Below are 18951 nucleotides of genomic sequence, written 5' to 3'. Positions count from 1 at the left end.
CTGATGATCAAGATGAAAATGTCGTTTATGCCCCACCCCACTGTAAGTCAATGCAGCATCCGATCAACAGGAAGAGCATGACAGACCTTCTGTTTGAAGTGGACTTCTTTCCACTATTTACGCATTTCCAATTTGCGCACCAAAAACCCTGAGAGGAAATGCTAGATATTTGAAAAAAAAGAGCAAAAGTTAGTGTATCAATAGAAGCACAGTGTGAGCAAAATGTGACAATGTGCAATGTGAACGGACTTGGTGAAGTAATCGTGGTATACATGAAGCATGTGACATCCACTGAAGAGACCAAAGATTGCAGCAGACAAAGACATCAGGACTGTGGAGCGATAACTCAAATTAATAAATGAAACGCCATGTTTTCATTTTAATGATCCTATCTCGTTGTCTTCTGTCCGCTGCAATGGTTTAATGGCACCTGACTGGAGAATTAACACCACTAACTTTTTATCTTGCGCCCAAATATTTGCATCACAGTAGTGGACGGAAACCCACAATATTTCACATCTTCTTCTGTTGACGTCTTGTAAATTTGCACTAAATCTGGATGGACAACAGTCATATTCTAACCATATATTACATACAAATAATTTAAATTCAAATGTTAAACAGCTACCAATGTTGATCAAATCAATAGTGGTAAAGAAAAAGCCACAACTGCCAAGCAAAGCCGTTATTTAGATTTAGATTTTATTTTTTGACATTTTTACACTTTAAAACTTTCGGGGTGTACGAACCATTCCACTGTATGTAAAGTCACTCTTGTGCACTTCTATTGATTCCTTAAGCCAAACAGAAAATGTACACTTGATGTTAACCAATGACTGTTATATGATTAAAGCTTATTTCAAACAAACCTTTGAGTCTTTTCTGCCTGAGGGGAGATTTCAACCCTGAATAAGAACTTCGGATTGGATTTAGCTTTAAGGCTAAAAGGCTTTTAGAACATTTATTTCTGTTCCTATTATTACGATGAGGAAATATAAAGAATTATACAAGAAAGTGAAGAATGTTTTCAAATTGATGCAAGGTTCAATATAAACTATAAATCCAATAAATCCCAACAGTCAAAGGCCCCGAAACCAATCAGCAGGGAACGAGGTCCGACTCCATTTCCAAATGGAAACACTTTTGGTTATCTTGTGTGAGATCTGTCTGTACTCTTGTGTCTGAGCCTGTTTAACTAGTTTGAAGTGAGCTAGGCTCCGGTGTAAAACAGCTGGAGCTGCACACCAATCTTAGTGATTTATCTTTATTTGAGGCGAATGTGATGAAGTTGTTTGGCTTCTTGCTGATGTCTCTAGGCCACTATCGGTCAAAGCTGGCTGAGGAAGCGGATTAGCTTAGTGTTCGAGTGTATTGAGTGAAACTTAAAAAAAATGACAGTTTTAATATTTTATTTTAGCATTACCTTCATTTTATTTACTGCAATAGAGAAATCTTAACATTTTAACCCAAGGTTTCAGTGGCTTCAAGTTAGTAATCAGTTCTTTGTTTTGGAGATTTTGCTCTGATTAAAAGAAATACTTCACCCCCCCACAATGACAATTTGTATATCAGTTACTCACCCTTCTTCTTCTTCTTGAAGAAAACATTCTTTCTCTCCAATGCCTCCACGATAAATAGTGAATACAAAAACGGAGAAGTCTTAATGAATTGATGTAAATTAGGGACATGTTAAACAACAAAACTATATCTAAACATCTGTTTTCTCATGCAGTACAATCCAAGTCCAATTTATCCAGCTCAGTACTCCCCAACCACATGCCCCTTTGCTGAAACCTTATTATGTAAAACATTTGTGTGTGCTTTGAATAATAAGGCTTAATGAAGATGCATGTGTTTCTGAAGTAATCAGCATGCAAATGGATAGATGGGACTTGGATTATACTGCACCAGTTCTGTGAGTTTTCTGCAGTTTTTACATCAGTTCATCGAGACTTTTCTCTGTTTAAGGATTCTTCGTTCACAGTGGAGACATACGAGAATTTCTCTTCAAGAATTCTAGGTAACGTGGGTTGAGTACCTGATATACAAATGGTCATTTTGTGGGTGATGTATTCCTTTATCTGGGCTCACCAGTCTTAGCTGTTACAGTAGATGGTAGCAACACTCACAAGGCATGCCAGTTCATGAAACCTTTTCTAATGTGTTTAACAGAAGCGTTACAATTCCAACAGTTTCTTTAATTCATCGGACTATTCAAACAAAACAACAAAATCATAAGGGCTTTCCCCGTGGCTTGGATTGAACCTCACTTTAAACAAAAGTGTCTGCCAAATGAAGTGAAAGCCACTGTATCTCACATAGGGACCAGCAGACCTCCAGTGATATTTGTCAGTTGTGCAGGGTGTCATCAGACAATCCATCTAACTATCCACGAAATATAAGGAGACGCATAGTGAACGCATTGGGAATATATTTTGAGGCAAGGCCATATGTTTTAATAGTCCAGGTGCAGAAAAACATGTACAACTTGAAGTTACTAGAAGGAGTTTTTAATAATTTAATACTGATATCTCCATGTGACCGACATAAACCCTCTGAGGCCAATTAGTTTATTTGTGATTTTGGGCTATACAGAATCAATTGAATTGAATTGAGTAATCAAACAACACCATTAGTGAGAAGAAGTGGTGGGCCTAAACAGAATCACAGTTATAGCTATTTTACAATGTAATTATTTTTGATGAATACACTACATGTATTCTAGATATTTGTTCTCATTATTATTATTTTCTCATTGCACAGCTCCTGTCTTCCTCAGTTGCTCTGCTCCATTTGTTGTAATAAATGGATATAAAAATCTGTGACGAGTGTTCCTAACTGAAATGTCTTTATTTATGAAATACATTGCGAGATTTGGTTTTACAACAATATGAGTTTACGTTGGTTGCTTAAACAAAGCTAGCTAACACTTTGGCTATTGTTAGTTGAAAGTCGCTAATGTAAGCTGCTTTGCATTTAGGTGTTTATAAATGTAAAAATAGTGTTAAAAAGAACTTGCATCTGGCTTTCACTCACTTCCGAAACAAATGCATGCTCTAGCCAGAACAAGATCTTTCTGAATGGAGGCGGTGGTACTCATGGGAAATGCCAGCCAGCTCTCACTGCCAGAATACAGACGCTTGGCGTAGCTCTCGGCGCACAAGGCCTCTAGCTTCTGTGTGAGACATGCCAGGCTTTCAACTAACTCCAATGTAAAATCAAGTACTTTTGTTGCCTTAACCTAACAGGGACCATTTCACGTTATCCATGTGTTACCCGAACAGCAACCATTTCACATTGTTAACCGCATGTGCAAACCTTCTGTGTCAACAAGCAAAAGGCTGTATCTGGTGGCTTCTGCCCATGCAGCAAAATATGATTAGTAGGTATGAGAAAACAGGAAAACATTACCACTTTTGTCCACAGGAGCCACCAAACACAACATGAAAGTTCCTTGTAGCTGCTTTAAAAATCTAGTGTGTAGGATCTGGTGTTATCTAGTGTTGAGGTTGCAGATTGCCACTAACCCCGTGTGCCAAGCGTGTAGAAGGCCAAACACGAAAACGGGTATGGCCCTATCGTCAGCCAGTGTTTGGTTTGTCCATTCCGGGCTGCTGTAGAAACATCCGGCTCCATAAAAAGGACCCACTCCATATGTGGATATGAATGGCCTATTCTAAGGTAAAGAAAACACACATTCCATCTCTACTAACAGATCCCCCTCAATGCTACACATTATATCTCTAATGTAACTGAGCAGTTAAAGATTTTGACTGGATAACATATTTCACTTGATACTCTTTAGACTGCAGATTCAGTAGCAGACAAAGACTCAAAAGGATTTGATTGTAGAATTTATTTGACAAACACGTTGATGCATTAACTGTTTATATTCTAAAAGTTTGCAGTGTAGCAATAAAAAACAAAACACAGTAATACAGAATCTGTATGAAAGCATTGATATGCCAGTATTTCATATTACAAACAAACCTCTCCAAAGATTTTAAGAGATTCAAAACACTGTATGAGAACTTTAAAATTACGTTAAACTAACTTTATTTCTATCGTCATATACATACATACATACATACATACATACAGGTATGAAATATGACCTCAGCATTCAACCCATCTTAAATATTTAGAGCAGTGCCGACAGAGATAGGGAAGTGTTAAGGATCATTTATATGGAAAAAAAAGCCACAATGGTAAATTACTTTGATCCACAGATCATCAGGTCATAGATTCATTTGTACCTGTAAGTTCAAATGGAAGAGCTTGAATTTAAAATTGTGTGACAAGAGAGAGAAAACAATGTCAAACTGAAGAGGGAAATGAAGAGCAATATATGAAGTACTGTTTCTCAGTTGTTGTTCTCGTCCCTCACATTTGCTTTTGCACTTTGACATTTGCAATTGAGCTTCATGTAAATCAGCAGGCATGGACTAACCACCTGACTAAAACTTGGCCTAATTTTCTCAGGACTTCTCTGAGGGAATTCATCCTCCGTAACAAATAAGCAGCACAGGGAAAAAAATGCTGTCAGCTACAAACAGGAAGCGTATCCAGCGATCCACAGGGTGCGTCCGACTCACATTCAGGTCTCTTCTGATGGCCGATTCATGTACTCCTGAAAGGCCGAACGTAAAGGCAGCCATTTCTTTGTTGAAGCTTTGATAGCTATGATCCATCTGTAAAGAACATCAGAAGCATCAACGTGGAAACATCTGTTCTTCAGCTGGGGTTTTCCTCGTTCACTGGGTTTCACCTCTTCCCACTCCAGGAGCTCGATGGACATATAAACTATGGCATGGTATCGATGAAAAAAAAAGGTGCAATACTAAAGCTGATGCAATACCTGAGTTTCTGAACTAATACCAAATGGAGATTTTTCTTTTACATCCTTTGGGACTTTTTAAATATGTATTAGGGACCACCGTCTTTCCCTAACCAAGTGCTTTTTGTGCCTAAATAGAAGCATAACAACATTTATCATGCTCTAAAGTTTCCAGATACGTTAATATGTTAAGCATTAACATATTGGGACATCACAAGGGGCCAGGTGGTAGATGGGTGCTACATCCCCTTTAATGATCAGCAGCCACATCACAAAATGGCCGCCGAGGCACGAACTACAGCTCCCAGAAGGCCTCGCCACTCACCCAGGTGTGGGTGTTTAAGTCCCCTGATTAAGACAGGACAGAAGAACTGCAGAAGGAGAGGAGAGGGAAGGAGCGCCGAGAACTAACCTGGACTGGAGAACGGTGTAAAGAAAAGTACCGAGCCAGACTGAGGATTGAAAGGAAGAAGTCCCGGTAGCTGGTGAAACCGAGGACACACTAAGTTGAGTTTATTTAATACTGTTCAGTTGAATGAAGCTTTATCTCCTCTTGGACGCTTTTTGTTTGTTTTGGACTTTTTGAGTTTGATAATGAGAATTACATGAGTTGCCAGAAACGGCAGAATAAAACTTGACCTTTTTCTGGAAACCTTTGATTTTTGTGCCTGTTTGTATGAATTACCTTGCACCACTCCACCCTTGCCTGCCATATTGACCTCATGACATTACAATATTAGGTCAATTGCAAATGTTCTCATTATGCTTCTCAGAAATTGAAATTAGTTTTATATGAACACAATTTCTATAGAACATTTTTGCTCTGCTCAGAATGTGATGCTGGCAGTACTGCTGGTAATGACTGGTCAAGCAAATGTGCTGTGTCGCATAAAAACAAGGAGTTCTATAACACAATATAGTAACCATTGTCTCTACTCTAATAATGAGCTGCAACCAACTGAAAGAAACAAAGTGTCCCTTTTCAGGCCAAACCCAGCCGTGAACAACCATGACCATTTCAAAATAAAGGTATTTAATCTTGCTGGGGTGTATGCTGGTTTGCACAACCCTCAGTAAGAGCGGGAAGTCACCTGAGCACTGCATCTAACAACTCACTGTTGCTCTTTCTGTTTGTAATTTTCATCCTTGCAATAATTATAACAGATCCACTGACCACATAACACCATGTCCATATCTTGTTGTGCAGACTAAATTTTAGAAGGTCAGTTACATTGCATTTGCTCCATTTACTGTCTGTCCTTCACACAAAAAGCCACCCAGTGGTTCGCTATTGGAATACTTTTAATTTAAAGCTACTGTGGTACGTAACGAGGTTGGTGTAGGTGGAGAGAAATAGCAGCGTGGGCTAGTTAGCTCCGAGATAACAACTTTGACTGTTACAAGTAAATGTTTGATTTGCAGTAACTTAACAAATTCAAACAGGAATGTTTGAAACTAAACTCCAAACCACAGAGGTTCAGGAAGAAGCTACACAAGTACTAAGGTAAAGAAAAATTGATTAAAACATTAAAAGAGCTTTCTTTGTTGTCGGCACAAATTGATATGTTCAGGCAATCTGTTTAGCGCAAGACCTCGAGGGGTTTGTTCCAGGTGGCCCTTTAACTAAGAAGGACCACAACAGTGCAGGTCAGCCAAGTTATCTGGCTTATATAAGAATATACTTGGCCCATGGAAAAAATAGCATGAGGGTACCAGAGGATATCACTTTAAAGGTAGATTAAGAAATTAAACAAGATTAAAGAAAGATCAAGAGCCACGACAAAGTGGCTTATTGTGCAGGACATGTTGTGAACAGTGGAGGCTGGCCAATAAAGGGGGGCGTGGCCCCACCTTCCCACCTTGAGCATCCCTCCTTGAGCCACAAAAAAAAAATAGAAATTCTCAATATTTGTGTTTCTGAAATATGGAATGTACCCAGTAATATTTGTAAAATATAATATCTGCGCAAAATCTATGCTTTTCCTGCACGTCCTCTCCGCACAACTCAGCAACGCTGGGGCCATGGAGAAATGGCCCACAGGAGGCGGGTCTATGAAGCAGTTAAGCCAATTGCTGATTAAAGATATAAATGAGTGACATACAATTTAGCCAATCAGCGTCCTCAAATACATTCAGGGCCCAAAGCTGCGCGTTCTCGTCAGGAGAAGTCTCTACAGGCGAGCGCCAGCGCGAGCACTGCTCCTCCAAGACCCGTTTGAAAGGAGAACTTTGAGGAGAAACTTCAGGCCAAAGAGCTGATCCCAGATCAGCCTGACCTCACAATCAGACAGCAGACTAGCGGGAAAGGGAAGCAGTACATGAAGCTTCTCTACTAGCTGTACCAGACAGGTTTGGCTAGCTGGATGCAGTCATGCTAAAAACATATTTAGCTTTTTAAAACAACGAGGACAGATGCAGCATGGACAGTTAGGGAGTGAGGGATGAGGAGGTAAGGAAACATGAGAACACCAGGGTAGGGAGTGAGGGAGGAGGAGGTAAGGAAACATGAGAACACCAGAGCACACATGAGAACTCTGTCAAGCTACATATTAGACAAAGTGAACATCTGTTCTTCTACATAGTTGTCCTCAGTCTCACCTGCTTAACTTGGTCATGGAGGCATCAACATTTAATAGAGATGGTAAATTAACAGTGAAAACTCATCGTAGCTTAATTTAACACCAGTATTCCTAATTACACTTCATGTTTACTTCCCCTGATCCTTACCTCTTATAACAAGGTCCATAGGGGCATCTCAATAAATACACATGTTCTATATTATATATATATATATATATATATATATAATACTGAATTCCCTGTGAGGGTGACTAAAATAAGATGTCCTGACGTGTTTATCAAAGTGTTATTTACTGCTTTTTTTCGTGTTGGAATAAATGTTAAATATTTAACTGCAAAGTAGTAATGTGTGTTTGATACCTTGTTTTTTTTGCATTAAATCATACTGGGATGTTTGCTGAAATTGATAGGATGGCCCTACCCACCATCTGGCTTGTTTCTTGTTATATAAAATAAAATGGAAATGCAAAGAAACACCATGCACCAAAGTCTCACAAGTTCTTAAAAGGTATAGGTTCTACAGTAGAAAAGTCCCTGAATGAAAATCAGTCAGCTCCTCACCGTTTATTCTCATTAGGATTTTCAGCACAGAGGTAGAAAGCCTTGAACTCATCAGTCGGCGATTTCAGCTCAATGGTGGATTTCTTGGATCCATAGGGCTGCTCTCGCACCATGTACCCCTGAAGGTAAATCCCACCTGAAGACAGAGTTTAACATTTCCTTCACCAGTGTGAGAAAATAGTGGTTGGATATATAAAAACAGGTCAGGAAGAGGAGATGTGAAAATGATCGACGTGATGCAGATGTTTAGTATATAGGGGGCACTCAGTAACAATACAAGCATAGATCGTTTTCATAGAACATGTAACAAATAACGGAAGGAGCAAGAAAGGTACCCCAGTTATTTTGAATAAGTTTTGCACTATGCAAGGACCAGATGACGGTGAATACATCTAAAGATGTACTGTACAAGGTGGTCGGCTGTTATGTTGCCATGTAGTTATTGCTACGTGTGATGTTGCTTGTGTTTGGCTGGACCCGTCTTATGGTGAAAACAGACACATTGACCTGGACACAAACAATGTAGATGTTGCATTTTAGCAGTGACTTCTCACAATGTGTCTTTATATTGTTACATTCATGTTGACATAACATGCAAATTCATGGCCCTAAAAATTGCACTCTATGTAGCAGGCGGGACACAGAATAGCTGACTATATACACTAACGATTTGATGTCAGGAGCCTGATTCAACTACCAATCTCACAGCTTAATAGAGAAAATATGGTTATTAAACAAAGGATCATTCCATTCTAGCTGTTCAGGGGTTACTGAATGTCTGATTGTACATAGAATTGTTTGGTTTCTCCTAATAAATACATAGACAGACTATTTTGGTTTAAATATCACCCTAGAACTCCTCCGAGGCCGCAGAGTCACAGTCCACAGCAGGTTGGGTGGAGGGGGTTTGGGGGTCTGGAGGTAGGGTTCCTCAGGCCCAGATGAAGGGCCCTCATTGTCCGCACAGGGAACCTGCTAGGTGTTCCAGGCAGTCTTAATCCTGGAAGGTTGTTCCAGGTGCTGTTGATGAAACCTGGCAATGATTCGGGGGTCGCAGATGTTCCGAGCCGAAACCCATTGCCTCTCCTCCAGACCGTATCCCTCCCAGTCCTCAGGTACTGAAGACCTCGCCCCCAGTGGAAGGAGCGCAGCAGGCGCTGAACCATGTAGACCAGACCTCCTTTGAAGAGGCGAGTAGGCGGACTCTCCCGGACAGGTTTGATCTTGGATACGTGGAACGTGGGGTGGATGCGCATGGCTCTGGGGAGCTTGAGCCTCACTGCCGCCGGGTTGATGATCCTCTCGATCTAGAAAGGGACGATGATTCTTGGGCCCAGCTTCTTGGACTCTACCTGCAAGGGTATGTCCCGGGTTGACAACCATACCCTCTGACCCGCCTGGTAGATGGGGGCTGGAGTGCGGTGTCGGTTAGCCGCTGTTGCATAGCGGACAGCAGACCGGAGCAGGGTTGCTCGGGCCCTTGCCCAGGTCTGGCGACAGCAACGGATGAATCTCTGGACTGAAGGGCAGGAAACCTCCTTCTCCAACACGGGGAACAGAGGATGCTGGAATACATTAGCACACTGGAAAGGTGACAAGCCTGTGGCAGAGCTGGTCAGGGTGTTATGAGCGTACTCCACCCACATCAACTGGCGGAACCAGGAGGCATGATTCTGGGAGACCATGCAGCGGCGGGCTGTTTCCATCTCCTGGTTCTTCCTCTCCGTCTGACCGTTGGATGGGTGAAACCCAGAGGACAGTCTGACGGTGGCCCCAGCACAATGCAGAATTCCCTCCAGAAGATGTGAAGGTGAACTGAGGACCTCGGTCAGAGACTACGTCGACTGGAATCCCATGCAGGCGGAAGACATGCAGGGAGATAAGTTCTGCCATCTCTTTAGCAGATGGGAGCTTGAGTAGAGGAATAAAATGGGCCAGCTTACTAAATCTGTCGACCACTGTCAGGATGGCGGTGTGGCCCTCAGATGGTGGTAGCCCAGTGGTAAAGTCCAGCGAGATGTGGGACCACGGATGATGAGGCACTGGGAGAGGCTGCAGGAGGCCGGCCGGAGCTGGTGAGGTTTGTGTTGATTGCAAACTTGGCAGTCGTTGATGAATACCCTGGTGTCCTCGTTGAGCAAGACCCACCAGAAACACTGCCACAGAGCGTCCTGGGTCCTCTGGAAGTCTTGAGGAGTGTGCCCACTGGAGGACGTCGGACCGAAGGCCCTGAGGGACGAATAGGCGGTTAAGAGGGCACACGCTAGGACCGGCTTGACCCCTAGTCGCGGCCTTCACTGATTCCTCAATCTCCTAGGTGAGGACAGCTACTGTAATTCCTGATGAACCTCCTATAGAAATTGGCAAACCCCAGGAAACATTGAAGCTGCTTGCGGTAGTTTGGGACAGACCAGGTAGTGACGGCAGCAACCTTTGCGGGGTCCATCTTGATGCTGCTCTGGGAAATAATATATCCCAGGAATGAAACCGTGGGAACGTGAAAATCGCACTTCTCCGCCTCCACGAACAGGGAGTTCTCCAGTAGGCGTTGAAGCATGGAATGGACGTGGTGCACATGTTCCTCTTGGTTCTTGGAGAAGATCAGGATGTCATCGAGGTAGACGAACACGTGCCGGTCCAACATGTCCCAGAGCACGTCGTTCACCAGGGCCTGGAAGATGACGGAGGCGTTGGTTAAGCCGAAGAGCATCACAAGGTACTCATAATGTCCTTTAGGCGTGTTGAATGCCGTCTTCCACTCATCCCCCTCTCTGATCTGAACCAAGTGATAGGTGTTGCGGAGGTTGAGTTTGGAGAAGATGGTGGCTCCTTGAAGTAACTTCAAAGGCCGTCACGATGAGTAGCAAGGGGTACCGTTTTTTAACCGTGATCTCATCCCGGTAGTCAATGCAGGGTCTGAGGGTCTTGTCATTCTCCAAGAAGAAAAAACAAGCCCCTGCGGGAGAGGACGAGAGGCGGATGAGACCGGAAGCCAGGGAGTCGTTAATGTCATTGTCCAACGCCTCTCTTTCAGGAGCAGACAGGGAATAAAGGTGCCCCTTAGGTACCAGGATGGAGATCGATGGCACATTCATAAGGACGGTGGGGAGGCAGAGACATGGCCTTGGACTTGTTGAAAACCTCCATAAAGTCCAAGTATTCAGCGGGACCCCTGTAAATTCAGGCGTAGAACTGGTGAGAGGCACCCTGTGGTGCGGCAGCTTGTTTAGGCAGACTAGATGACAGGACTGGCTCCAACCCCGAAAAGCCCCCATAGTCCAGTCAATGTGAGGATTGTGTCAACGCAGCCAGGGGTATCCCGAATGAGGGGGATGCGAGGGGTTTGCAGAATGTGGAAGCTGATGGTCTTTTGGTGGTTGTCGGACAGCAGCATGTGGACCGGAACGGTTTGGTGCATCACCATCCCCAGAAGATGACCGTCAAGGGCACTGGCTGGAACAGACTGGGGAAGAGGTATCTGGTTGATCCCCAACTGTGTAACGAGTTCCTCGTCCATAATGGACGCGTCTGCTGCAGAATGCAGGAAGGTGGAAATAGTATGGGAGCCCCCGAGTAGTAGTAGCTGGTCGTGGAATAGTGGTCATTGACAGGCGGAGGGTCGGGAAACTGTAATCTGCAATCTCTGCATGTACTGTGGCCAGGTCATTTTGCTGCAATCTCTGCATGTACTGTGGCCAGGTCATTTTGCTCACAATTGTCCATTAAAAGCCCGGGCTTCCTCCGTGGATAGTCTAGTACGTCCCACTTGCATGGGTTTGTTCTCTTGAGGAACCAGATGGGTCGGTGTATACTCAGGAACAGTTGAATGAGGAAGGCGAGAAGGTGGCCCCGGGCCTGGCTGTTCCCGGCACTTTGCCAGCCGCCTGGCCTGGATGCGACGATCCAATCTTGTGCTTATCTCGGGAAGCCCGTCCAGAGATGTGGGTAGCTCGAAACACTCTGGCATCTTCTGAAGTGAAGGTGCGGGGCTGCAACGTGAAGAGGATGGAACGATTCGTCAGGAATGCGTACCTGGTCAATCAAGGTGGTCAGAATCTGGTTCTGATTCGCCAGGGTGTGGCGAACCTCGGCGGTGTTGTTGACCCCCAGGGTCTCGTGTCGCTGTAACGCCTCTTCGATCGACACAAACCGGGCCTGTGATGTGGTGTCGTATGCTGGATCCATGTTATGGCCAGATCGTACTGTAACGGGTGTGGTAAGGACCCAGGAGCAGTACGACAGACACAATGGATAGTTGGAATCAAAGCTTTATTTTCCTCTGGACACACAACAGGTAACAGTCTTTGATGAGCACAAATGGATAATCCGTTAAGGGAGAAGGCAGACAGAATCCCGAGGAAATGGCGGCAGGACCTCGTGGTCGGGGACAGAAGACTGGGTGAATTAAGTAAATAAGTCCAAAACAGGCAGGGTCGGTAACGGGAAATCAGTCGGAGGGTATTTGCTGGAAGGTCTGGCATGAATGCAAAGAACGTTCCGGCTGTGAGCAGAGTGTGACTGGGGTCTAAATAGTGGGTGCAGCAGAGTGAGCAGGTGAGAGTGATGAGCTGATGAGGTGGGTGGGACTAGCAGGTGCACTGAATAAGCTGATTAGGTAAGTTGAATTGAATTGTCCCAAGCATTGCAGGCTGTTTCGTGGCTGCCATCTGCAGCCTTCTTGGTCAATATGGGACCAATTTCAAAAATGGCTGGCCCCATTAGTCACTTAGACACAAAACATGATAAACTAAGGTCCAGGTTGAACAATACTGAAGTAAGCCATTAATAGTGAATAGTATATGACTGTTTGTCTGAGAACTTGAAAAGCTCCAGAATGGCCACCAGAGAAAATGGACCTCTTGCCCCTCACTTTAAATAAAAGGACTATGGGGTCAGATCAGTCTCATTATTAATGAATGCACACAGAGGGATTCACAAATGTATTTTTGTGATTATATATAAATGTATCTCTCCACAAAAATATGTCTTCATGCACACACAGATAGTTATCATTATACATAAATGTTAACAGAATTCACATCTAAAAAACATAAGTAGCTCACAGTGAAGAAGCAGGTTGGCCATGAGTTTATGCTGCATTAAAACTGCAGCAATTCATATTTGTATATTGTCAATATATTAAATGACTATGTAATGTGAAAGGCGTTGCTCATAGTGATGAACCCACTGAGCATATCAGCCTCTTTTAGCCCATTGTTTTGATTTTCCAGCTCACAAACTGTTGCCATCAAAGTTGTTTCCAGCATATTATCAGCCTTAAAAAGCAAAACGGATGAATATTTGTTTAACTTGTTTGTCTGGCGAGATACTGCCTCTTCATTATACTTATTAATGTGCTTGGACCCTAAAAATATATATTTTTTAAATCACCTTTGAAAACCACACAACCAGTACATTAGACCACTTTCATTCAGGAGACTTTAAAATATGACTAAATAACTTACATTTTCTCCAAAACTTCACCAAGTTACAGGAACTTCTTGTGGTCAAAACCTTGTTTTTAAGGTTTTTCCTCCACAGCTTAGTTATGGACTTGCAGCTATTACAAATTACGAGCTTCATGTCTTCTTTACTCACGCTCAAGAACTTCATATGTGTGTGTGTGTGCGCTGCAACTGCCACTGTGTGCGCCATGTGAAAGTTGTGTGTGTGGCTATGAAATTACTGTCTGTGCCAATGTTTGTGTGATGTAAAACCATTGACGTAAAACCATATAAAGGTACATGAAACTGATAGGCCGGTCATGGTCGATCAGCTGACATCAATCAGTGCTTCTCTACTTTAGTGTTGTTATCACAATATGTAACTTTAATTCCTAGCAAGGATCATTGATCAATGGAAGTTGGTTGTCATTCATTTTGCTTTTATATATATCAATATCAAACCCCGAATGCAACTTAAATCCTGTAACATGTTAGATTCTGCACTCCCACAAAAAATGCATTCTTGAAACAATTTGAAATATGACATGTATCATACCATGCGCATGAGTAGCACGAATCCCGCTGTACAAGTAGAGGCAACCATCCTTCAGAATGCAGTAGTGCTGTACCCACATTTCCTTGTATTTGTCCATTTTATGAAGCAGTCCAAGACACTCTGGGTTTTTCACAGCCAGTGGGGGCAGATTAGAGTTGTGTCTGGTGACATCCAGCCACACGTGGTTCTAAAACATGAGACGTAATTGAGGAGATTAGTGTTAGCGTGAGCGCTAAACATATTAGGTAATAAGCCAGTGTGAGTAACAGCCTGACACATTTATTCTAATCCAAGCCTGGAGAATCTCAGCAACAGCAACATGGCAAAAGTATGTTGTTGTTTTCTTTACATTAAACCAACTTCATTCCAAGTCAATGCTATCAATATGAAAATACAATAGTATAATGTAAATACATATAGGCATAATGTAGGTGATATCATAATTTTACAATATATTACTATAATCAAAGCTAGAGCAGGTAATGTTGAGAAACTAGCAAGAGCACACTAGATTTTAAAAATGATGCAACCAAAAAACCCAACCAGTGTTGCCAACTCTGTTCCATTGAAAGTAGTGAGCAGCACCAGATCCAAAGGTGAGTAAATCTAGTGACAAAGTCGGACAGTCCGTCCCTTCAGGCCTCCCTCCAAAAATGAACTTAAGCAACAAACATGGCTATTGATAGAGCTCGCAGCTGTCAAACTAGCAGCTTGTGGAAGACTGGACGCGCAGGTTGAAAGGGAGACGGTCAGGTAGCTCGTCTAATCCTTATTACAGTCCTGCCACAGCCACAAGTAACAGACTTGTTTTTTGTCAGAGAATTCAATTTATAAATAAGAATTTCCACAAATATAACTAAAATGTTTTTAGAACATTACTAACCCTAACTTTAATAATTGATGATACAGTTATATTATATTACAATGTATAATGTAATGTAATGTTCAACTATCAACTCTGAATTCTAACATCCATGGACAACTATGCACCTTACTACCATATCAATATCCACCTGCCTTGCACTAATGTACAGTGTAGAACACAGTAGCATATTAATATGTTACATAAAACAGCAAAGCACCATGCTACTGAGAAATGTAGTTAAACTAGTAATGCAGCTACTGCCCAGCATTGTCCAGATGTTACCTGTGTGATGGGATGAATAGCTTTCTCCAAAGCCTCAAGCCACCTAAAATCACAAAGACACAACTTGAACATGATCTTTATTCCAACATGTTTCAATTAAATCAACAAGGAAACAAATCTTTATTAATGCAGGCTTGGTAAATCTTTTGTCTGAAAACACCACTTTTTTTTAACTTTAGCAAAGCATAAAAACATTCTTGCAATAATTAGCAATTCCATTCAGTTTTTGGAAACTGTAAAATACACATAAAAACAGATACATGAAAACATACTGAAATTGTCTTTGGTTTAGAAAGTTCCAAAGGTCTGTACTATACCGTTTCATCTCCTGGTTGGAAGTGGCACACAGGAAGTACACTCGGTTACCGGATTGAGGGCGGCACTTGAACAGAAATGGTTTTCCCAGGGAAATATCTGGTCCCACCTCAGCCCCTTCCAGCTTTACTGCGAACAAAGCCCGCCTCTTGGCTTCATCCTGTGATGAACATGAAGTAATGTCAAAAAGACACTTCTTGTTTCATTGTGTGGACTATTGTTTTCAGAAACTAGAACACATAATCATGACTGCTCCCTGCTCACCCGTTTGTGTCTGTAGTAGAAAAGGCAGCAGTCATGTGTGAGTACAAACCACCTCTTCCTCCAGCCTTTAAACAGACCAGACTGGGTACGCTTGTGAAGATAACCACGACATGCTGGTCTGGGGGTGTTAGGACCACGAGCAATGTCTGACCCAATAGTCAACGTTAAAACATCTGGACCTAAAAAATCAAGATCATTTTAAATAACATCTGTTTAAATGTTTTGAGTCTATACTCAAATGTAAAACAAACTTAGTAAATATGTCACCTCGAACCCTTGCTACATTCACTTAGCCTCAACCAAACCAAACATTCAGAATGCTGAAATATTAGTTGACACTCTCCATGAAAGTTCTTTCTTGGATCTAGTATTTTGTTGATCAGGGCCACAAGTGTGCACCCCATTATCAGGCCTGGAAACAGCATACCTTGCCTGGCCAAATCAGTAGCTTCAGAATGAGGAACGCTGGTGACATCAGTTCCATTGACAGCTAGGACAGAGTCTCCTACCAACAAGCCCGCTTCCTCAGCAGCCCCGTCTGAAACAACAGAAAGAAAATGTAGCTTACGGAGAAAAAACAAAAGCTCACAAAGTCTAAAACCCAAAGACTAACTGGGGCCACTCTATGTGGAGTGGCTTAAAAGGCATCAAATTGCATTACATTGGTTATCAGTATTAATATCAAACAGAATTCTACATTAAATTTCTCTTCAGCATCACCCTTTGAAAAGGGAAAATGATAGCCACAAGATGAACACAGCCTTTAGCAGAGAGAAGCTTTTTCGGATCTATTTACTGGATGCATTAAAGCAACTTGGTTTTCTATAAAAGAAAATTCTAGGCTTCCCTATTTTCTTACAGCCTATGGTCAAACCAATGAGTACCTATCTTCCATTTATGATCTATATTTAAAAAAACGATTCTGTGTATTATTGTCTGCATTTCCTGTTTTATTGTTTTCAATGTTTTGCCTGTCATGTTATCATCAAGGTCATGTGACTGCCTCCCATTGGTTACCTTCTATGAAGTTTAGGCCACACCCGTTTTGTTTGTTAAAGGCCCTAACAGAGACCTCCATCACAGTGGTCTTTTTATTTTATTTAGACGCTACTATAAAGGCTTTTTGATATTGATATTTCCTCCCTTGTTGTTACTTGTTCTAAAATCTTGGAGTGCCTTCCTGTTTATCCTGTTTTCCACCACATTTAGATCTACGTACGTATGTGGGGTGGTGCCAGCCATCATTTCAATTTCAATTTTCTTTTCTTTATTACTGTGAATATCTGAATGTCAGTCACTCAGAAAAAGCAATCCTCTCAGTTCGGCGACTGCATCACCTAGATGAGATAACAGTGCAAGCAAAGAATTCACTTACTTGTGTCTACCTCTGTAACCACAATGGGTTTAGAAAACTGCATTCGAAAGCCCCATGGATACTCCCCTGTCCCTCTGCTGATTTTGACAGTTCTCTCCCGAACTGAAAAGGAAGAGAAAGTTTAAGTCACTGTAGTAGAATATGTGTAATCATTTGCTTGGTTCAGTGTACAGTATTGCCTCTGCATGGTGTTTGAACCATGTATTAAAGAAAGTTTAAGAAGAACACTTCTAACTGCGATTCAATACTAAATTAATTTTCCCTGTAACCATAACCCTAAAGACGTATATTTTCTTGTGAAATCACAAACTGGCTTACTTGAGACAGCTCGAGTTTTGGTGTTGAGGCTGGAAGGAATGGCAACTGAGTCTACATCATCTCCTTGGTAAATCCATGCAGAAGAATGGAAAGTCTCTGTATAAAAGCCCCTGTCTTCATTGTCTTGAATTGCCATGTCCATAGAGCGAGTGTCCTCTGACACTAGAAAAAAAACATAGGCCAATAAACACCATTCCATGATACAATGCAGTACACACTGAAGAAGGTGAATGTCACTTGTTAAACTGCTAAATTTACAACATTTGACAATAATCATAATTGCCCAGATTCAGTATGATCTTAATTATTGCATATTTTGTGTTTGCCAGCTAATTTCTGTCACAGAGAATTTGGACTTATTGTGCGTTTTAGCCCACACTCTCTGTAAATAGCTATTAATATCTAAAATTACACCCATTCTTGACTGATCACAACTTTTTAATTTAGAATCACTAGACTTTATTTATAAAAAGTATTTATTCGCACCATCTGTAGTGATACACTCAACATCTATAGGTAGTAGGCAGGTATGATTTAAGAATCAACATTCACTTTGTTACACACAAAGCAGGAACAATTACTTACTAACAGGATTACCAAGAATGTAAACCAAAGTATGATGTGGAAAAACATACAGTATATACTGGATCAAATATATTACGGCAGGAAGTTCCATATTTTATAAAACATGATTTGGAGCGTCTGACATAACTTTGTATTATTATATTATAATAGCAAACTGTAAAGTTACCGTGTGAGGCTAAGTACATCCATAGCTAATCACTGGTTAATCAAAACTATTTTAAAAATGAATATAATAAAGTAGTGTGAGGGATTTAAGTTTTAGAGCATTCCTAGTGCTGGATATTATATGTTACAGTGTGTTTACTTGTAAGAGTTTAGATCAAGAAGTAATTTCATCATCAGAGGTCATTTCATACTGTAAGAGGAAGGTGTGACGAGTGTACTGGAAGCGGGGGTTTGGCGAATCAAACAAAGGAACTGGCCCCAAGAATGTAAGGAGGTGTCTGCCAGCGGGGGTTGGAACGAAGCTGGCTGACCTAGGTGTGAAGAACAAAACAATGGGTCATCGGCCCAGGAGGGGCTTATTGGATGAGCCAATCGTGGGAGCTGATCGATGGGCTCAGGAATGTAACTTTGGGGGGACAAAGAGCTGTGAATCCCAGGAGAGAGGCAGACTTCCTTGGGGCCATCCAGTGAACACACCAGTTTGCTGGGTGGCCTGAACGGGGTCTCACATTTATGGAATATTATGTTTGTTTTATCATTCATGGTGTACATCAGTTTGCAGTTGTTTTGGCTTCTGTTGGTTATTAAATATCTTGTGATTTTGATCTGGACCTGCCGATTCCTGTCCTCCATCAGAATGGGAGCAAGGGGGGGGGCTTCTTCTCCTCTGGGCTGCTTTTCAACATGCGGCCTTCCACAGTTCTGAGAGGTTCTGAACCTAACAGTAGCCAACTGGACTTAAATGGAATAGTTCATTAAATGGGAAATGTGAGTGACAATAAATATTGGCAAGTACAGATATTG

This window comes from Pholis gunnellus, assembly GCF_910591455.1.
Source record: "Pholis gunnellus genome assembly, chromosome: 18".
Classification (NCBI taxonomy): Eukaryota; Metazoa; Chordata; class Actinopteri; order Perciformes; family Pholidae; genus Pholis; species Pholis gunnellus.
The sequence above is the reverse complement of the archived record's forward strand: the minus strand, read 5'-3'. Positions refer to the sequence as shown.